This window comes from Solanum dulcamara, chromosome 1 (assembly GCF_947179165.1).
Source record: "Solanum dulcamara chromosome 1, daSolDulc1.2, whole genome shotgun sequence".
NCBI classification, from domain to species: domain Eukaryota; kingdom Viridiplantae; phylum Streptophyta; class Magnoliopsida; order Solanales; family Solanaceae; genus Solanum; species Solanum dulcamara.
In genome coordinates, this window is record NC_077237.1 from 46,523,226 (window position 1) to 46,546,599 (window position 23,374).

Consider the following 23,374-nt stretch of genomic DNA (forward strand, 5'->3'; position numbering starts at 1 on the left):
GGCCATCAACATCAATCCTAAGAAGGGTAACTTCACCAATCCACACCACAAGTAAGGAACAAGCCTAAACTAAGGATTTCAAGAGACTATGCTAGTCTAACGCTCATCCGAAGTTGAGAAAATGAGAATAGAAGGAGGTAAACCCTAAACTCGGCAAATACCAACCTATATCACATGTAATTTATACTAAACCACATCTAGTAAAGCTTAGTCAAAGTGGGAGACCGTAGCCTACCTCGAAGCCGAACATGTGCATTTTGAATCCACTGTACAAGAGATATTCGCTTCCAAAACACCTCCAAATGCTGCCACGCTAACAAAATATTGATCACGACGTCAATACAGATGTTTCGACACCAAAATCGCAATAATCAGAGCTGGACCCAATATTGGATCTAAAATGGGATTGTGGGACCTGCTCGGAAATTCCAAAATCGACTCCGCGAAAAGGTTCAATTGACTAAACTTGTGTCCCAAAATGGGACACAATTCAAGCTCGAAAACAGCCCCAACCACGATATGCCAGAAAAACTCCATTAAAGCTTACAAAGGAAAGTTGGGAAGCCCTTTTTGGAGCTAACATTACCTCGAATGACGAACTTCCAACACTCCGAGAAACTCCAATGAGTTGCCATAACTTTTCTTAACACACCGAACTTTGAATCACCCAGAATGAAGTTCTAAAACTAGAGTTATGGAGGTTTGAAGTTGGAGATGGGGGCTAAAATACGGGCCTGGTTTAATTTAAAAGACCAGAAAAAATACCCTTTGCGAACGCGGATCTTTTACCGCGAATGCAAGGGTCAACAGGGTCAGGTCAACCCTAAACCTTCTTCGCGAATGCGGAGACCCTCCTATGAACACGAAGGGTCAAGGCCACAACCCTTTGCGAACGCAGAGCCCGATCCGCGATCGCGATGACCAAGGAGGCTGGTCTCCGCGAACGCGGCTCCTAGCCCACGAATGCGAAGGACAAGACTTCAGGCCTCCACGAACGCGATGCCTAGGGCGCGAACGTGAAGGACAATGGTGCTTGCACCAGCTCAAACTTGAGCTTTGAAAAAGCTCTAATGGGGTGCTCGGGATTCGTTCGGAATCCCGTGCATGCAAACGAACTATGATACCCCACTAAATTTGACGTTTTAGAATCAACGACGAGTCAAAATTTTCAATTGAGGTCGTCTTGACAAAAAGTGAGTACCACACCCAAGCGCCATTTGTTAGCCAATCCCCAAGGGGGCTCGGAATGAGACCGTAAGCCTCAGAAATCGCACGAAAAGTCGTCCTAAATCAAAATCAACATTCTAGAGCTAACCACATTGATGGAATTTTTATCCAAGCACGTTTACCAAGAATGTTGATAAAGGTCAAACTTAGGCCAATTCGTAAAGGCTAAAACACCAATTGGTTCAAACTTGCACCAAAAGGCTTGGGACTCGAGCCGACCATACTACTAGCCTAAAATGACCATTCTGGAGCTGATGGAATCGTCAGAATTTCAGTCTGAGGCTATTTACCTGATGTTTGACCAAAGTCAACTATTCAAGTTTCAAAAGCTTCAAAACACAGAAACAGACATAAAACCCAAACGAACGACCAGTCGATCGAACTGTCAGTACCAGCAAATCATAGATGACTTGGGGTCACTATAGGAAAGCTCTAACCGCTGAAAAGATCGAAAAACGGAGGAAATGACCTGGAGGGTCATTACAATTACCCAATGACCAGACCGTAAACCCCTAATAGCAGCCAATTCATTCCATATGTCAGACCTTTTTGGATTAGTATGGGAGCCATAAACACTTGTGAATACCCATTTGAAGTCACCAAAAAGACTTTCAGATCTACATGAAATTGAAAAGGATCCAGTTTGGTTGTCCACACACTGCCAAGATCTTTTATCTCACATGGTAATGATACCCCCTCTACTGCCACAAGCTTTTGGGTCAACAAAAGAAATCCATCTCTTCCCCCAAATCTTTCTTATCCATGGAATGCACCAGTCTTCAATTTTGGTCTCTTGGAGACATAGAAATTAGAATATCCACCTTTATAAGCAAGAGAGATTCTAAAGTGCTTCTCTTATTCTTGTCATTTAACCTCTGTACATTCCAGTTTAAAATTTCTACTTTCATTTGGATCGCGCTCTGTGGTGCCTGTCCCTTTTTCTCTGGTTACTACCTTGTTATAGTCCCCATGATAACTTCTACAGTTCCAATTCCCCTTTGGACTTCTCGCTCCTCGAGCTCGGGGTGATTTTCCCTGCGGCTGCATCTTTGATTTCCTTCTCTCCTCCATTCTTAAAATAATTCCCAGAATATTGTGTTCAGAATAACGTTTATGTGGCTTTCCTCTTCTCTTTTCATTTATTATTTTCCTTTTTCTCTTTTTTTTTGGTTTTCTTGTTTCTGGTCCAAATTCATATGATGGAACTCTCTGCATGTATTCCTTTATGTCTAAAGTTATAAGCTCTAGCCATCGCAATTTGATTTTGTTCATAAGAATTAAAATTATAGATTGTCAAAAAGTTCCCTTCTCATAACAGGTGAAGCTTAGAAAGTCCATATGTGCACGGAACTAAGAATCCAGGAAATTAATCTTCACACTTGTTAATGTAAAGAGACATCATTTGACCACAGAAACTAGAGATATCATTTGACCACAGAAACTATGTCATACTTTCTTTCATTTTCTTGCACTAGGCCGTTATTTATCTAATGTCTAGCTTAGAGTTGGCCAAAATGATACAACTTCTCCACAACTGTCACCAACAGGTCCAAGATCAGTAGATAACAGTTAATTGTTGAGAATTCCATTTTCTGATTTATACTCAGTCTTCTTAATTTTGCAGTGATTCCAAATTCCTATTGGATGTCTCTTTTCCAGCAATGTGGTTGGGATCTGAAAATACTTTCCTTCTAAACCTCTAAGGAATAGTTCAACCCAGTACTACTATGGCAAATTGAGTTTAAGAGCACAGATTGCTAGTTGGCTCATTTAGATAGAATTTAATGTTTTGGAATCTGCAATGCTTGTAATCTTCTATTTCTACGACTCACATGCTTTTGTTTATACTTGGGTGGTTGTATTGGATGGTGAAGTGAAATTGAGTAATCCGGGTGGTTCATGGGGGTTTGGATCTATGATGTTACTGGACATTGTAATGGTTCTTGTTCTGCAAAGAGCTCGATGTATCTTGGTTTGAATGTGGACCTTTCTCTGATAATTAACCCTTGTGAAGTGTGAATAGTTTTCTTGAATGAGCTATGATCTTAGACACAAATGATGTAGTTACCTCTGTTAAGCATCACTGCTTTACTAATAGCAGTGGATCATTGGAAATGAAAGTGATCCTAACTCTGTCAACTTATGTACTCCAATTACTGTGCAAATTTTAGGGGCCAGTTGCGTTGGAGAAATTGTGTAAAAATTAACCTTCCATATTAATTCATTTGTCACTATTATTTCTATATCAGTCTCTATATACTTTGACATCTAATGGTCCTTGAAAAAAAAGAAAAAAAGAAAAGAAATTCAATCAGGTCAGTATTCAGTAATAATATAGAACAAGCTTTTAAATCCCTCTATGATACACATTTTCTCACATTCTTGGTAGCAACTTTTGTATCACGTCGTTTCCATCTATGTTACACAATTTCTCAAACTCTTTTTTGGTTTGCAGCACAGGTATCACGTCGAAGGTGGTTTCAGATAATTCTAAGAGGCTGAAAATAGAAATTAGTCCTATAGCCTAAGACAATAGCACCGACTTGAAAGAACCTCCTTCCCATATAGGGCTGAAATACTTGGCAAAAACATATGAATTGTGCGGTTTCGTTGGGAATTCTGATGTTACAGGGTTTAACTTTTGTTTTAAACTATAGTCTGGGGAAAAATAAACTTTTCCTAATGCTCTGAGTGGCTTATTTTGTTCCAATTGCACATGGCTCGACAAACTTACTTTTATAATCTCTTTAGCTTGTGCAAAAATTCATCCTGCAGCATATACTTTCATATATCAGTCCCATTCTATTTGTGGGAAGTAAAGGATACAATCACTTCCACATGGTGGTGTCTCATATGAACCTCAATTATTTCACTGGGTATTTGATACCTTGATGGTCAGTTCGGATTTTTGGTTTGTTCATTTTTTTAACCAAAATCGAACCATACTAATTTGGGTCATTCACACTAATGCCTCTATTTTGGAGTGATCTTTTGGGGGAGGGGGGGTTATTTTATTTTTGTCCTTCAATACTTTAAGCCAAAAAAAAGTGGATGAAAATATCCTTGATACTGAAATAGCAATTTACTTTTTTGCTTGGCATTAATTTATATTTTGTATCATAATATTTCACAAGTTAGACCGTAAGCCAAAACTAAACTCAGCATTTTAGATTATACAAAGAAAAATAAAGAAGAAGAAGATGATAAGTTGTGTAGTATATTTAGAATTTGTTTTAGTGTTGATGCTTTTTGAGCATATGTCTGCCTTTATCATCTTTTTTAGAGGGGAAAAAACATGAATTATTATAGGAACGTACAAATTGCCCTCAAGTCGTTTTTTTTTAAAAATACTTTTTCTCTTTTAGCAATTCTATTTATACCCAGTTGGATATAAGTCTTTAGAAATTGAAGTCACATGGGCATAACTTCAAAAATTTGTGGAAAAAAAAGGATGAAAAGACATGAATTGTGTAGTATTTTTAGAATTTATTGTAGTGCTTAGAAACTAAAGTTATGCTTTTTTGGGCACATGTTTTTTGAAAAGGTTATTGTGTTTTATCACAAATTTATACAATATTGGAATGTGTATGTAAGTGGGTTAAAGGTGCGGCTAGACTGAGAGTAGGTTCCTGGAACATTGGGACGTTAACGGGAAAATCATAGAGCTAGTTAAGATCCTAAAGAAGAGGAAGATTAATATAGCTTGTGTCCAAGAGATCAAATGAGTAGGTTCTAAAGCTAAGGAGGTAGAAGGGCATAAGCTCTGGTTCTCTGGTAGATCCAAGTATAGGAATGGGGTAGGCATTTTAGTAGACAGTGATTTAAGGGATCAGGTGGTGGAAGTTAGGAGAGTCATTGATAGGTTGATGTCGATTAAAGTGGTTGTTGAAGGGATTACATTGAATATTATTAGTGCTTATGCGCTTAAGCGAGGAGGATAAGAGGCGCTTTTGGGAGGATTTGTACGAGTTAGTGAGAGGCATACCCCCTACTAAGAAGCTTTTTGTGGGAGGGGGTTTCAATGGGCACATCAAGGCTATTTCAGGAGGGTATGATGATGTGCATGGAGACTTTGGCTTCGAGGACAGAAATGGAGGAGGAGTTTCACTTTTGGATTTCGCAAGAGCCTATGAGTTGGTGATAGCCAATTCGAGTTTTCCAAAGAAAGAGGACCACTTGGTAACCTTCTGTAGTTCGGTGGCTAAGACTTAGATAGATTTTCTAATCCTTAGGAAGGATGATAAAGGTCTGTGCAAAGATTTTAAGGTCATTCCGATTGACAATCTTACAACCCGACATAAGCTCTTGGTGATGGATTTAGGGATCAAGATGACTAGGAAGAAAAGGTTCGGGGATGACCGACCTAGAATCAGATGGGGGAGTTTGACCACGGCTAGTGCTCTGGAGATGGGAGAGAAATTGAAGGATATGGGATCCTGGGATAGTAGTGGGGATGCGAACAATATGTGGGATAGGACGGCTAGTTGTATTAGGGTTGTAGCAAGGGAAGTGTTGGGAGTCTCGACAGGTAGTTGTAGTCGGTATCGAGGGGACTGGTGGTGGAATGGAGAAGTGCAAGGGAAGGTGGAAGCAAAGAAGATGACGCATGCAAAGTTTATAGAAAGCAAGGATGAGGTGGAGAAGTGGACGAATAGGGAACTTTATAAGATAGCGAGGAAAGAGGCGAAGTCGGCAGTTTTGACGGCAAAAACGGCAACTTTTGAACGCTTTTATGCTGATCTAGAAGAGAAGGGCAGGGATAGGAAATTGTTCAAGCTAGCTAGGGCACAAGAGAGAAGGGCACGCGATGTGGACCGAGTGAAATGCATTAAGGACGAGAATGGAAAAGTATTGGTAGAGGAGAACCTCATTAAACAGAGATGGGAGTCATACTTCCATAAATTCTTGAATGAAGAAGGGGATAGAGAGATTGTGTTGGGAGATTTGGAACATATAGGGAGGCGTCACGATTTTGGGTGTTTCAAGAGTATTAAGGTCGAGGAGGTTAAGGGTGTTGTTCATCGGATGCGCTGGAGAAGAGCAACCAGACCTGACGAGATTCTTAAGGATTTTTTGAAGAGCGTGAGTTCGGTAGGTTTGAGTGACTGACTAGGTTATTCAATGTCATCTTTAAGATGGCAAAAATGCCCGAAGAATGGAGGTCGAACGTAATGATCCCCCTATACAAAAACAAGGGGGATATCCAGAGCTGCAATAACTATAGAGGTATCCAGATTTTAAGCCATACTATAAAAGTGTGGGAAAGAGTGGTGGAGATGAGGGTGAGGAGAGGCGTGTCTACTTTAGAGAACCAGTTCGGATTTATGCCAGGTCGCTCAACTATAGAAGCCATCCATCTTATGAGGAGACTGGTGGAGCAGTATAGGGAGAGGAAGAGGGACTTGCATATGGTATTCATTGACCTTGAAAAGGCTTACAATAAAGTTTTGTGAGAGATACTATGGAGATGTATGGAGGCTAAATGTGTACCTTTGGCATACATTAGGTTGATCAAGGACATGTACGAGGGTGACAAAACCAGGGTAAGGACAATAGGAGGGGACTCAAACCACTTTCCAGTTGTGATGGAGTTGCATCAAGGATCAACTCTCAGTCCATTTTTATTTTCCTTGGTGATGGATGGATTGACGCGACAAATTCAAGGTGAGGTGCCATGGTGTATTCTTTTCGCGGATGACATAGTCCTGATCGACGAGACTTGTAGTGGAGTTAACGCTACACTAGAGGTTTGGAGACATACCTTAGAGTCTAAAGGGTTTAAGTTGAGTAGGACCAAGACAGAGTACTTAGAGTGCAAGTTTAGTGAGACACCTCAGGAGGTTGGCGCGGAAGTTAGGCTTGGTGACCAAGCCATCCAAAAGAAAAGTAGTTTCAAGTTCCTTAGGTCTATCATGCAAGGCAGCGAGGAGATTGACGATGATGTCACATACTGTATTGGGGCAGGGTGGATGAAATAGAGGCTCGCTTCCGGTATGCTATGTGACAAGAAGGTGCCACCACAACTTAAGTGCAAGTTCTACAAAGTGGTGGTTAGACCGGCTATGTTATATGGGGCAGAGTGTTGGGCAGCTAAGGTCTCTCACGTTCAAAAGATGAAAGTTGCCGAGATGAGAATGTTGAGATGGATGTGTGGGCATATCAGGAGCGACAAGATTAGAAACGAGGCTATTCGGAACAAGGTAGGAGTGTCCTCGGTGGAAGACAAGATGCGGGAAATGCGACTGAAATGGTTTGGGCATGTGAAGAGGAGAGACACAGATGCCCAGTGCGGAGGTGTGAGAGGTTGTCCATGGATGGTTTTAGAAGAGGTAGGGGTAGGCGGAAGAAATATTGGGGAGAGGTGATTAGACAGGACATGGCGCAGTTACAGCTTACCTAGGACATGACCTTAGATAGGAGGGTGTGGATGACCCACATTAGGGTAGAAGGCTTATACATAGTCTCGTTATTCTTTTATTAGTAGGCGCATTAGCGCACTATAATTTCTTGTGCTCTGATTTCTCTTGTTATCTATTACTTTCTGTACTTTGATTACTCTATATGCGTCGCTCTCGTTATTTGCTTTCCCATATCGCTTTGAACTTCTTAGCCTTATCTAACTTCCTTTTATGCTTTTTTGAGCCGAGGGTCTTTCGAAAACAGCCGTCCTAACTTGGTAGGAGTAAGGTCTGCGTACAGTTTACCCTCCCCAGACCCCACGTTGTAGGATTTCACTGGGTTGTTGTTGTTGGAATGTGTATGTGGTGGAATAAGAATTTATGTTGCATTGCCATATCCACTTTCACGTACCGCGATATTATGTAATATCTGAATGCATACGTAATGGAATAAGGATTTATGTGTCATCGCCACCTCAATTCCATGTGAAAATGAAGATGAATAACAATTCCTAAAATTTATTTTTACTTCAATTTTTTCCCCTTAGCATACTACTTTTTTTCAATATATATATGTAGTAGGTATGATTAATGTATGTCGGCCAATATTTTTTCTAGTATATACGTATAGCAGCTCAATATATGATTAATTTTCATTCATTTTTTTCTCATGAAAAAAAAGCTACAAATATTTCTTACAATATGCTGCTATATATATTCTCATTCACGTTAAAGAGGATTTTTGTGAGGAAAATCAGCGAACGTGATATTTGATCATCGAATTTTTTTTATGATCTACATCATGTTGTTAAGTTTGAATTCAAGTTATATTAAGACTATTCTTTTTTTTTTGCATGGTTTCTTAAGATTTTGTGATTTTGAATCTAGCGTGCTATTGAAGAGTCATTTGGGTGACATCGATTCTGTGTCAAGATGGGACATATGAGATGGTTGTATATAATGTTATGATTATCGAATACTTGTGATGATCGGATTGATCGTGATATTATGATTGTGGTGCGTAGGAGATACGATTATATACGGGTTACTTGTGGAGTTGCTATTTTGCATACTTACATGTTCATGCTTTACTTGCTTAGATATCATGGTGATCTTGTCGGTCCAAATCAATTTACGTTCTTTTGAATATCACGGTGGTTGTGTCGATCGGCATAACAATTTATGTGTTTTGAATATCATGATAGTCTTGTTGGCTTGCATATCAATTTATGTATTTTAAGACATAATGATGGTCTTTTCGGTCCGTATAACAATTGACCTATTTCTATATAGAACTAGTGGATTAGCTGAGATTGTTGTTGTGACATGATTTGTTTATTGTTTGCTGACATACATACAGATGGTGCATATGCATTGCATTTCATCTTCTTGAGGTTGAAATTGAGATATTCTTCTACACCTTATGCATTTTATGTCTTTGAGTCCAGGGATCGGGGTGTTCCCCTACCCCACATGCATTTTATTTTTTGAGGCTAGAAATTGATGTGTTAGCCTACATCACATGCATCCCATTGCATTTCATATGATTGTGTATTGTGGTTTTGAATTGTTGTTATCAATTGTATGTGGATCCTCTGGGATAAGTGTGGTATTGGTATTATAGTGATAAAATGAATCGAGAGCAGATAAATTTGGTTGTGAATTGTCAGTAATAGGTTATTTATGTTGTAGTTTCTAAGGTTGAGGGATCTAAGGTAGAGACAAGTATGAGTGTCTTAAATTGGTTGTCTGTTCTGATTGTGTTGCATTTCATTGCATTCATTATCATGTGATTGTGGTTGACATCTGTCAAGCTTATTAGGGCCCGAATAGATTGTTGTTTGATGGTCAAACTTCTTATTATTTGTGTAATTTGCATCAGGGAAATAAGAAGTGGATATAAGCTGCACATGTGTTGTGGCTTGATGTGAAGTGAATATATGTCACTATCGACGCTCAAAAAACAAAGAATTATAGTGAGTTTCGGGCATATTTTTGTAAATATGATGTGTTTTTGTGTTAATGTACAGAAAATTAAGTCGCGACACTTGGAGAATAAGAGTTGAAGAACTGGACCCAAGTGGTAGCCGACGAGGCCTTATACATGCCGTTAAAATCTATACGGCCCGTGGACCTGCTCTTCTGAAGAATACTGAGAAGCTAAAGAAAAAAACTAAGGCAAGTGTCACGAGTCCCAATACGGATCGTGAAAGTTTTGACAACTCGTGATCTTTTTCGTGAAAGAGAGTGAAGTAAACAAGAAGGAGACCTATACGAGACCCTCCATGGGCCGTGAAGATCTATATGGTGCGTAAAGGTGCCCGTGGAAGGGAGAAGCCAAAGTCAAGTTTAAAGCCAAGTCAAAGTTCACGGGCACCTATATGGGCCGTGAAACTCAGTACGGTCCTTGATAGTCAAACGTGAATTAGTGTTGACTTAAGTTTTTCTATTTTGTTTAGGACTTGTTTTATGTTTATAAATAGTCCACGTTAGGGTTTTCTTTTTTACACATTCTGAACGACGACTGAGAGCATAGTGAACAATATTTTCAAGACTTTAACGTAATTAAGATTTTTGCTCTCTTCTTGATTCATTGTTTGTGCATTACATTCGAGATTGGTTGGTTTATTATCATAAGTATTCATTGCATGAATTCTACACAAATTCATGATATTATTCTTGCAAACCTGAGCAGCTAAACTCTACAACTACAATTATAAGAACCATGATGGAATAACGTCTTAAACTAAGTATACGTGATTCTCGATTAATGTATTAACATGCATTGGTGTTATCTTCGTCGTGATTGATTTTCAATGAGTGCATGCGTTAGAACTCACCTGAATTCAAGACTTGTTCGGGAGAGGGGTAGTGGTTAGGAAAATATAACTTCAATAGAGATTCGAAGGTACAAACCTCATGTAAGGACTTGAACCCAAAAGGGGATAATCTTTTGAGGTCAAAAGCAAGGGTTGGTTGGTTATACACACTGTGACTGAGAGGTGAAGAGTGAAATTCATATAATAGGGTCAGAAGATGTTTAGGTGTCATTAACTTGCTAGATTTTGCATGTTATGCATTGAGAAAGGGTTACAGATACAATATGCCAACTAGTTACATGTCATGAGGAACACAATCCTAGCTAATTCCACATATTGTTTACAACTCTAAGTCTGTTTCACTTTGCTATTGCGAACATTGTTACTAATTACTTAATTAAACCAAAACTCTCAGTTTACTTTATTCATTTTTACTTACGGAAAATACAGACTACAACTGAACATAAGTACTAGTAGACTTATTTCCTCCGTATTTTCTATGGGATCGACTGAACCACTACATGATTCTTGGTTAAAATTTAGGCAAAAGTTAAAGCAGTGACCGAGTCACAATCTAACAGATGACCATTTGATGGAGCTTTCCTATGGATCATGTAACTCTATGACCAAGCTTATTATTGATAAAGTACGTGGAGGATCTTTCATGTCTAAGACTTTTTCAGAAGCTGCGGCGATATTAGACATGGTTTCAAAGAATAACATGGCCTGGCATACTAGAGATTCTGAGGTTGGAGGTCTTGGTTATACATTTGAGATGTCAGTGGAGCAACAAAAGAGAGAAAAAGACATTAAGACTTAGATGGATTTTCTCACCAAGAACTTGCTAGTTGGAGGTGCTGAAAAGATAAATGTAGTTGGGGATGCGAGTCGCTATGATGGTTTGAACTTCGACTACAATGAAGAGGCAAAATATCTAAACAACTAGGGAGTTTTTCAGACTTGTAATTTCGGAAACTAAGGTTAGAACTGTCAGAAGGATGTATACTATGATAGGATAGTAAACCCCGATCAAGGGAATTGGCAAAGTAAGGACAACTTTAAGAATGATCGAAGTGGAGTGTATGTGCCTCATTGGAATAGAAATCGAGTTGGAAATGCGTTAGGTAGCTCAAGAATAGAAGAGATGCTGGCTAAGGTGCTACAGATGGTGGAATCTATTGAGGCTGGTATCAAAGATCTTAAAGATGACATGTCCAACATGAGTAAGTTGGTGGATTCACACTCCACTTCCATCAAATAGTTGGAGCATCAGATGGGACAATTATCAATGACTTTGAATTAGAGAAAGAACGACACACTTCCTAGTGGCACTGTGCAGAACCCAAGGAAGGATAAGTAATGTATGGCGATGATGACTAGGAGTGGAAAATGCTTTTGGGACCAGTCCTTGCAAGTATTGAACACGAAAAGGATGTCGAGTCTAAAATTGATGAGCATGCAAATAGTGGAGTCATGACGAGGTTCTTGTTGATAACAACGAGCCTAAGGAAGTAGAAGTGAACACACAAGTTGCTGACAAGGTAAAGAACAAAGGAAAGTCTAAAGCAGAGGTTTCGCAGCCATAACCACTAGTTCCCAAACCACCTCCTCCATTCCTTTATAGGCTGAAAAAGAAACCTGAGGATGGTAAGTTCTTGAAGTTCATAGTTATGCTTAAGGAACTTTCTGTGAATATTAAGTTTGTAGAAGCATTGTAGCAGATGCCAGGTGTCACGACCCGACTTAGGGCCTAGTAGTGACACGACGATTAGAATCTTAGAAGACTCGAACCAAGCCTCTTAGCATACCATACATGAACATAGATAAGGTATATGAAATAAATAAACAAGAATCAATGATATGAAAACATAGTCTCAATAGATCATAAGTCTCAAGAAGTACGGAAAAGAGACAACATAGACTCCAATGAACATCTAACATGCCTCTACTAGTCTAGATGGGGGCATAAGACAATCTTTGAGCTCCCCTAATATAAAAGATAAATAACTCAAAAATTTATAAGAACAATGTCTCATCCTCGGAATGTGAGGACTCACCAATAGTATGCAAGTACTAATTCTAGACACGAGTGGGAGGAGGATGAACTTGATCGACAGATCCTACATTATGATATAATATAGGTAAAAAATATGTGTTAGTACATAAAATGCACTAAGTATGTGATAATATGACTGAAAAATAAACATAGGACATAGGCAATATGAGTCATGGATGCAAGACCAAGATTATTAAAACATGAGTAAAGTCGTGAAAATATTAAAATATTTATCTCATTGGTCAATGCATCAAAACATCATAATCATCATAAGAACTTACATGTGTTGGATATAATCATAACCGGCATTAAGACCATGCGAGCTATTATATAGAATTCGATGATCCCCATATCGAGAAGGGGGGAGGCTACTTGCCAAGGTAGGCTCCGTCCAATTATTATCATCATGTGATATATGTGGATCTGCTAGCTAAGTCATATTGGAAAACCTACGGTGGCAACGTAGTTTAAGAGACTAGAGGTTGCTACTAGGGCTTTGGTCGACCCCCCACATCAAAGTCTTCTCGGTGCTAAGTAAATCATCCCACGAAATACATATCATGTCATAATCATAAATCATACTTGTAATAATCATAAGCCTTTCATAATCAAAATTCATAAACTTATTCATAGGAATAGCTCATTATCATGTGGTTCATGCAATGTGGGTGTAGATGTTCCATCATTATGAATTCCTTTTATAAAAACAATTATCATTAGAGTCTTAAGTCACCTTGTTCATCAAGGATCTTAAGTCACTCTTTCATTAGAGTCTTGAGTCACCTTCAAGGATCTCAAGTCACCCTTTCTCATAAACTTGCTTGAAACATCATTAAAATATTATTCATAATCTTTCATAAGGCATTCATAAACATCTTTGCATAAAGCATCTTTAATCTCATAAATAAAGCTTTTCATTGAAATAACCTGAAAATCATGATCATAGTTCATAAATCATATTTAAAACTAGCATATAACATGAGTCAATAAAATTCAACTTGAAATCATGCAATATGATGTGAATTATGCATAATTAGACTATAACATAGATACATATCATAATTAAGAAGACCCAATGCAAATCATGAAATTAGGGCTTTTAATTGAAGAAAACATAATATGAATTAAGAAGAAATCTTTGGGATTCCATGAGTGAAAGGTTCCCATGGATGAAGTCCCACATACCTTAACCTTAATTAGCCCTAAATTGTAGAGATTGAAAGCATGATCTTGAAGAACCCTTTTAAATTGCTTAAGGGAGAAGAAGACCTTGAGAGAAAACTTGGGAGAGAGGGTTTTGGATTTTGGGAGTTATATTTTGAGAATGAGAGGGTTAGAAGGCTTTAGGATAGTTAATAGTTAGGAATTTATTGCCTAAAACCATCCACATTCATTAATGAGATATAGGGAAAGAATGAAATAACCCTCATTAAAACTGAATCCGAAACTTAGGATGGACCATCACCTTAACTATCCGTGTTCCCCTTCGTGGTGAGGGAATTGAGATTTTTTTGAAAGGGTTTTGGGAAGGCTGCCCACCACGAGACCTACCACGACCCATTATGGGCACCATAGTTCGTGGTGGTCCTCCGTTGTGGTTGACTTGGTCTTCAAATTATAGGGTTTGCAGGGATTGTTATAGGACCTCCTCTACAGAGACCTTTACAGTCTGTGGATGTCAATACAGTCCGTTAACATGGGTCGTAAAAGTGACCCTGACAGGAGGCCTACAGAGGTGTCCACCATAGGAGCCATAACTATTTGTGGTTCGCACCATGGCTCGTGGTCCTCACCTCTAAAACCCAATTGACAGGGCATGGACCACGATGGCTCTTAACGGCCCATGGTGCTCTTCACGGCTTGTAGTGGGTCCTTTAAATACCACCTAGTGCCAAAAGTTGCATTTTTTTGGGAATTCATTTTTTTCATCATTTTCCAACTTTATAACTTTTGAGATCTTATACCAAGTTATGCCAAGTTAATAAGGACCTAGTTACAAAGAAGAGAATAGTCAATTTTGAGCTAATGAATAACTTACATCATTCTAGCAATATTGCTACAAGATCATTAGTGGAGAAAAAGGAAGACCCAGGTGCATTCACCATTCCAATGAACAATTGGTGCATTTGAATTTATGAGGGATTGTATCATCTGGGAGCTAGTATCAATCTCATGCCATTATCTATCTACAAGCAGTTGCACTTGGGAGCCCCTAAACATACTACGATGAGGTTGTTGATGGCTGACCAATCAGTAAAGAGGCCCTGTGGGAATTCTCTAGGATGTGTTGGTAAGAGTTGTTTATTTTATATTCTATGTTGACTTTGTCATCTTGGACTGTGAGGTATATTTTGAGGTTCCCATAATTTTGGGAAGACCATTTTTGGCCACATGCAGAGCACTAGTAGAAATGGAAAGTGGCGAGCTCACTTTCAAACTGAATAACGAAGAGGTCAAGTTTAATGTTTGCAAATCAATGAAGCAATCTAGAGACATGAATATGATGTCCGTGATCGACATAGCTGATGAAGGGGTTATTGAGGTGTCCTTCAAAGAAAGGTTTGCTGTTGAGACATAAGTTTTTGTGATTATAAATTTTGATGGGGTTGTCATAGAAGAGTATGATGAGATTGTAAATGCTTTACATGACATGGGTTCATATCCTTACACCCCTAAAAATATACCTTGATTTGAAGAATAGGCCAACTCCTCCTACTAAGACATCCATTGAAGAGCTTCCTGTGCTAGAGTTGAAAGAGTTGCCTTGTTAGTATGTGTTCTTAGGTGAAGATAACTTTTTACTAGTTATTGTGGTTGTAGATTTGAATGTGGAGCAGGTTAAAGCACTTGTGGAGGTATTGCAGAGGTTCAAGAAAGCAATCTAATGGACTATTGCTGACATTATAGGCATACCCCCTGGTATTTAAACTCATAAAATCTAGTTTGAAGAAGATTATATTCCAAGCATAGAGCAAATGGAAGCTGAAACCACCTATGTAAGAGCTGGTAAAAAAGGAAATCATCAAGTGGCTGGACGCATGTGTTGTATACCCAATCTCATACATCAATTGGGTCAGCCTAATATGTCCCTAAAAAGGGAGGTATGATAGTGGTGGTGAATGATAAGAATGAGTTGGTAACCCTCAGGCTAGTCACAGGCTGGCAAGTGTGCATGGATTACAAAATGCTAAACAAGTGGACCTTGAAAGACCATTTTCCAATGCCTTTCATGGACCAGATGCTAGACAGACTAGCGGGTAGAGGTTGGTATTATTTTATGGATAGGTATTCTGGATACAACTAGATTTCTATTGCTCCAAATAATCAAGAAAAAAATGACTTTTACATGTCCCTATGGAACCTTTGCGTTTAAGCGCATGCCATTCGCATTATGTAATGCACATGTCACATTCCAGAGATGTATGATGTCTATCTTCTCAGACATGGTTGAGGATACACTGGAGGTATTTATGGATGACTTCTTTGTAGTAGGTGATACTTTTGATGAATGTTTGTTAAATCTTAGCAGGGCATTACATAGATGTGAAGAAACCAACCTAGTTCTTAAATGGGAGAAGTGCCACTTCATGGTCAAAAAAAGTATAATGCTGGGCCACAAGATTTCTGAGAGAGGCATGAAGGTGGAAAAGTCAAAGATTGAGGTTATTGATAAGCTTCCCCTCCTATCTCTAGTTGCTGAGAAGCTTCCCCCTCCTATCTCTATGAAGGGTATTCAAAGCTTCTTGGAGTATGTATGATTTTATAAGTGATTTATCAAGGACTTCTCTAAAATTTCATATCCTTTGTGCAAATTATTAGAGAAGGAGGTAAAGTTCTACTTTGATGAGGCATGTATGGAGGTATTCGAGTGTTTGAAGAAGGAGCTAATTTCAGCTCCAGTTATCATTGCTCTAGACTGGTCTGAACTGTTTAAGGTGATGTATGATGCTAGTTGTGTTGCTTTGGGGGTTGTTCTAGGGAAAAAACATAACAAGATTTTTCATCCCATATACTATACAACTAAATTGTTGAATGCGACCCAGAATAACTATACTTTCACGAAGAAAGAACTGTTAGTTGTCGTGTATGCCTTTAAAAATTTCAGAGCATACCTTTTGGGTAAAAAAGTAATCATGCACACTGACAATGTAGCCTTGAGGTACTTAATGACAAAGAAATATGCAAGATTGAGATTGATCAAAAGGATTTTCTTGCTATAGAAATTTGGCTTTGAAGCCAAGGACAGGAAGGGGTGTGGAAACCAAGTAGCAGATCACTTATCGAGGTTAGAGGCATAGAAAAGAGATGGAGCTGAGCTTAAGATTGATGACACATTTATGGATGACCAGGTATTAGCCTGTACTCTTGACCTTATTCCTTGCTATGCTGACTTTACCAATAATCTTGGTAGTGATATGATGGCCGAGGACTTGAAATCCCAACAAAGTAAGAAGTTTTTGCATGATGTCAAAAAATACTTCTGGGATGAGCCATAATTGTTTAGGTTGTGTGCTAACAATTTGGTTAGGCGATTTGCCGGAAGCCGAAATGCTCTGTATATCAGAAGTTTGTCACTCTTCGCTAGTTGGTGGACATCATAGTGGGGATTTTACTAATCAAAAGGTACTTCAATGTGGTTACTAATGGCCTACCATTTATTGTGCTTATGATCCGGAAAAGAGTTGTGACAAGTGCCAAAGGCAAAGTGCAATATCAAGGCACTAGAAGTTTCCTATGACTCCAATCTTGGAGGTGGAGCTCTTTGATGTTTGGAGGATTGAATTCATGGGACCTTTCGTGATTTCTTATGGGAAGAAGTATATCGTGATGGCAGTCGACTACCTCTCCAAAAGGTTACCGTGGCTGATAATGAGGTTAAAGGTATTGCTGGATTTCTGAAGAAGAACATTTTCTCTAGGTTTGACACACCTAAAACAGTTATCATTGATGGGGAATCATATTTTTTCAATATGATATTCAAGAATTTCCTGGAAAAATACTACGTGAAGCAACATAAGGTGGCCACCCTATACCATCTTCAGTCTAGTGGGCAAGTTGAAATATCCAACAGGGAAATCAAGGAGATATTGGCAAAGTCTGTAAATGTCAACAGAAATGAGTGGTCAAGGAAGCTCAACGATGCATTATGGGCATACATACAACTTTCAAAAGACACATTAGTATTTCTCCATATCAATTAGTTTTTGAAAAGACATGTCATTTGCTTGTAGAGTTACAACAAATAACACTATGGACACTCAGAAAGTTGAATCTGAGTTGGAGTGATGCCGCAAACATAAGGTTAGATAAAATTAATGAGATGGATGAATTCTGGTTGAGGGTATATGAGAGAGCTGCTCTATACAAAGAAATAATGAAGCTGTATCATGATCGACGAATTCAAAAGAGAGAATTTAGCCAGAAGACAAAGTGTTGCTGCTCAACTCTAGACTCAGGTTGTTTTTGAGAAAGTTGAAGTCAAAATGGTTCAGACCCTTCACTATAGCAAGAGTATTTACACATGGTGCAAACGTGCTCAAAGAAAAAGTTGGTCATAAGTTCAAGGTGTACGAAGTTATACTTAGGAGCCCAAGAAGAGGTAAAGATAGCTGAAGAGATCCAGCTTGATGAAGTCTGAGTAATTAAGTAACATTCGTCGTGCCGCAATATTAAATCAGGAGCTACTTAGGAGGCAATTCATGGATTGTAAATGTAATAGGTAGTTTAAAATTTTTCTTTTCAGAATTTATAGTGTCAAGGTTTGTTTAATGATTGTAGGAATCAACAAGGTGAAAATAATGAAAACTGGGAGTAGTCAAGCAACCACGGGACCCTATAAGGGTAGTATAAGTATTCACAGTCTGTGGTAGGATCACGATACCTTTCACAGACCGTGAATGATACGTGAACCCATACTTAGGCAATATTTCAATATACCTATTCACTACACCTTTCATGGACCGTACAAAAAAAATATGAAAATAGAAAAAAGTTCAAAAAGATTTTTTCAAGTTTCTAGTTTAAGTGTGGGTTCCCAATGATATATTGAGTAGCGATATTCTTAGGGGAAATTGTCACTTTTATACTATATCACACCGGGGAAATCTGAGTACCTGTCTGTGTTGTCGCTTAATAATGTTTTCAATTCTAACTATCTCCTCCATAGGTACAATGGCTCCAAAGAGTAAATCAACACCACCCCGTGTTTCTCCAAAGTTCCGACTTCACGAATCTCCCTCCAACAATATAGGTGAAAAATATAATGATGATTCGGGAAGCGGATAAGAGGTACAGTGCACCACTGCCGTGCCTCCACACTTACCCCGCACCACTAGATCCAAAGCCGTAGTTGCAGCTTCTACCACTCTCTCCCAGTTTGAAGAATAGACAAATGGTTTGGGTGATGAGAAAGGTTCCAAAGATGATAAAGCAGAGTCCGGGTATCGTAACGGAGATGAGTATGGGGAGAAGTAGAAATTTTTGGGTAGTGATGATGAGGCAAAAAGCGGGGATAACATTGAGAAATTTTCTGCCGCAAAGGAAAGTGATTCGATTGCTCGTCGATAGTTGATTAATTTTATCTTATTTTTAGTAAGTTTATTTTAAAAGATTTAAAAATTTCAAAAATAGAGTCATATTTTATAGTAAGTTTTGTTTTTCAATTTACTTCAAAAGAAACGAAAATTTACAAAAATAATTATGTTTTGTTTTTAAGTTAAGAGTTTTATAAATAAACTAGTGTTTCTTAAGTATATTTTTAGATTAACTATTTTAATTTTCTTTTCTTTTATTAATTTCCTAATATTGCTATCATTATATTTTATTTTTATTTTTCTTTCAAAACAAAACCAGATAAAAAATAATTAATCTTTACTCCTTTCCATTAATCCTCACCTCACCTCATTACCCTTATATACACTCCACAATCATCCACTCTCACCCTCACATGCTCTGCCACTCCTACACCTATATACTTCAAACACACCCACACACAAAAAAAGGAAGACTCACAATCTGAAAAGAAGAAGAGAAAAAAGAGAACACAACACACAAAAAAAGAGAAAAGAAAGTAGAGAGAAAAAGAAAAATACTTTCGTAACTTTTCTTCTTTTCTCATCACTTTCATATAAACACAATACATATACCACTACATACAACCAACAAAAGATTTTGTGGGTGTGCTAATCGAGCTTCGGTCAAGATTTCGCGGTACTTAGTTTCTTCATTTGAGGTTCAACTTTGTCTTATCTCTTTAAATTATTTATGGAGTTTGATAAAATTATATGATAAGTTTTATTTTATTCTTAATTTGATTGAAATGAATATTGGGTTAAGTTTTATATTTCTATTTAATTAATTAAGATTGCTTTAATGGGTGATTATTTTTATTTATTTATTTTTACTCGTTAATTAGTTGTTATCTCTTAAAAATGAACGAATCATGGAGGCGTTCTTATTTTGATTTAGATGCCAATAATGATAAGTAGGGATTATTAGGTTCAAAGAAATTATTGTTATTTTTATTTTATCAAACAAAAATGAGACTTATTTTAGCAATTCGTCATTATTTTTTTGGGTTAGAAAAACATTGCGTGTATGCTTATTTTTGACTTAACCTTAAGAGTAATAAAAAATAAAAAGATATGGAAATGATCTAAATTTTATATTTTATCCTAGAGGTTTAGATTTATTTTACTTTATTTATAAAAAAAATATTTTCTTTTAACGTTAGAAGAACTTTTAGGCACATTAAAAATAATTTAATTTCGATAAAGAATGTGGTTGTACATTTTTTTGAGACATCTAAAAAGATTCAAGGATGCGGTGACGCACTTTGACCAAATGAGTTAAATAATTAACCCTTTTTTTTAAAAATAATTAATTAATTAAAATTTATAGACAGAGAATATAATATTAGGTGATGCATTAGAGAGAAAAAAGTAGTTATACTTCTAAGTTATTGTATGTCAAAACCAACAATGCAGTTATGCATCTGGGTTGAGACTAATAAAATTCAATAATATAATATGAGCAAGTCCGTAACCTATAAATAATACCAAAATAATTTAAGCTGAGTATAGATTAATAAAAGTGACCGTGCTAGAACCATGGGACTCGAGGGTTGCCTAATACCTTTTCTTCGGTCAAAAAATTCTTTACCTAGATTTCTAGTTTGTAGTCCAAAGAAAATAAAGAGTCAACTTTTATTTGATTAGGGATTTAAATAAGGTGACTTGGAATACCATAACTCAATTCCAAGTGGTGACTCTGAAATAAAAAAATCCCTTTTTAATACTGTCACTTAAATTGGAAAAACTCGATCGCAAAAAAGGGGTTTGAAAAGGGGTATTATGGTGAGCAACTCACCTAAGAGTTCTACACCGCGTATACTATGAAATTGTAAAACGCAATCAAGAGAGAGTCTCGTAGGAAGAAAAACAAAGAATTAGCAATGAAGTTGCCACCATTTGTTGTTAATTTTAACGATCTTTGAGGGGGCCAGGGGCTGAGCAACACCCCAGGCCTTAACATAGATATAAAAAAAATAAAAGTAAAAAGAGAGGGACATAAAGCTTACCTCCGATCCAATGGTGGTTCATAAGTCGGCCAACCTAGTAAGGTCGGCCAATTCATCCCCAATACTAAAAAAGAAAACCTACATACTAAACACCTTAAAAAAGAGGACTCTTCTCAAATAAATAGTATCTAGGAAATGTGTAAATGAGGGAGACTCTCCCCTTACATAGTAAGAAAAGAAAAAACTCCTAACCTAAGCCTATTCAAAATAGCTATATAAAAAGAGAAAATAGCCAAGTTGAAAAGTTTAAGATGAGCAAAACAGGATACAAATAACATCTATATCATACAAAATTATAAAACACCTAAAAATCAAGGTGGTTTCTTAATTCTTTTTAACCTTTTTCTTCTGAAATTTGCCATGCCAATTCTTTCCGAACTGTAGATTCCTTTTGCTACTGCTGGTAGTTGATGTTGAGTATAAAAATCCTGGATAATATCAACTCAATGGATCCACTTTGACAGATAATCAACACTACCATTAGCCTCCCTGTAGGTGTGTTTACATTGAAAGAATTCCAGCTCTCTGATATGTTGGTGTAGTTGCTGCATATATTGATGGACTTTGTAGGGTGGTGTAGCTTTGGGACTTAACCACTTAGTGAGTAAATATGAATCTACTTCCAAGATGATCTATTTGTATCCATGTTGAATGCACCAATATAAACCATAAACTGCTTCTTGAATCTCTGCCTGATTGTTGGTTCCAAATCCAAAAGGAATGGTGAAAGCATGGACCAGTTGACCTTGATAATCCCTCAATATCCACCTCCAACCCTTCCAGGGTTTTGAAAAGAACTTTCATCAGTGTTTAGTTTGTATTTACCGGTGGGGGTCTAGTCCATGTGACCATGATGATCCTCACTTCATGTTGGCACCTTTCAATTATGATGATTAGATCTCTCCATCTATTCGGCCATTCTAGGTAAAGAAAAAATGTTGAGGAGTTGAGTGGTGTTTCTAAGGATAAACAATTTGACTCTTGATACACTGGACTGCTTGTTACCATACGTTGCTGAGCACCTATTCTTCCAAAGATTCCAAAAAATGAGGATTGGAAGAGCATGATAGATGAGCTTTTGTATTTCATTTTTGAACTGCATACTCCACCGGAGTACTTTATGAGGGTATTTCTTAGGGGGATCTAGTCATGATCAATGCCTAGACATGCAGAGTAGAGTTTCCAAATATAAGTAGCTAAGTTTCCATTAACAAAAACATGTTCTATATTATCCAAACCAGTTTTTTACAACATGAACAAGAAATAGGATCCTTACCAAAGTTAATGATCTTGTCATTGGTTGGAATTTTTCATCTTAAAGTTCTCCACAAAAGAAAAGACATTTTGAATGGAATATGTTTGTGCCAAGTATAAGTGTTGATCAAGTCCCTTTCATGTTTCTTTTTGATGATATTCCAAGCTGAAGAACATGTGAAACTACCATCATCATTAGGTTTCTGTAATGCTTCATCAGGAGTCCCTTCTTGGTACTGAAATCTAGTGCTTAGACTCTTAGGAACCAATAGAGGAGGAGTATGCAATATCACCATAGTTTTATTCCATAAGTCATTAACTTGGAACTGAGAAACTCTTATAATATTTGGCATAGTATTGTCAGTTGTGTAATTGGCCAAAGCACCCATGTCCAACCAATCATCCCACCAAAAATGACAACTCCCAGAATAAAGTTTCCAGGTAATATGAGTTTCAATGTTGTGTTTATTCTTCATCATGTATTTCTACACAAGAGATTGGCTAGTATGCAATTTCTTAGCCACTAGTTAGCCCATGCCATTTCTTATACACTGGATTGGTCCTTTGGCAGTATTTGGCTCTTAGGAATTGACCCCAAAGAGAAGTTTAGGACCTAAAATTCCACCATTGCTTGTGTTGAAATGAAGTGCATACATCAGTTAGGTCTCTTACCCCAATACCTCCCTCTTCATAGGGATAACTAAGAGTTTCCCATGATGCCTAGTGATATTGCTTCTGTCTTTATCCCAACCCCAAAAGAAATCAGCTATCAATTTCTTAATATACTTGATACTGTTTTAGGAGGTGATATAGCTGAAAGGGTATGAATGGGAATGGACTAAAATACATGTTTTATTAGGGTAGCCCTACCCATAACTGAGCATCCTTGATTGCCATCCACTAATCCTTTTCACCACTTTTGCCACCAACTCAGAATAGTAAATGATCCTCTATCTTGCAATGTATAGGGGGCATCCCAGGTATGTGATTGGACTTTCTTTCTGAGTACAACCAGTCACTTCCCTAATCAGGTTAGCAATAT

At 37.6% G+C, this 23,374-nt stretch overlaps 1 protein-coding gene across 7 annotated transcripts in view; it reads left to right on the forward strand.

Annotated features, from left to right (window-relative positions):
• Window positions 1–23,374, forward strand: part of LOC129880594 (uncharacterized) — a 54,495-nt gene that overhangs the window by 12,563 nt on the left and 18,558 nt on the right. The window contains exon 4 of one of the 7 annotated variants that reach the window (XM_055955271.1): window positions 18,667–18,685. The exons of 2 other annotated variants lie outside the window; for them this stretch is intronic. The gene's annotated coding sequence lies outside the window, so the exon portion shown is untranslated. Of the gene's footprint in view, window positions 1–2,851; window positions 3,207–3,682; window positions 3,936–9,655; window positions 10,125–18,666; window positions 18,686–23,374 lie in introns of those variants that run through there. 4 more of the 7 variants (XM_055954882.1, XM_055954726.1, XM_055954802.1 and 1 more) reach the window with 4 other exon arrangements.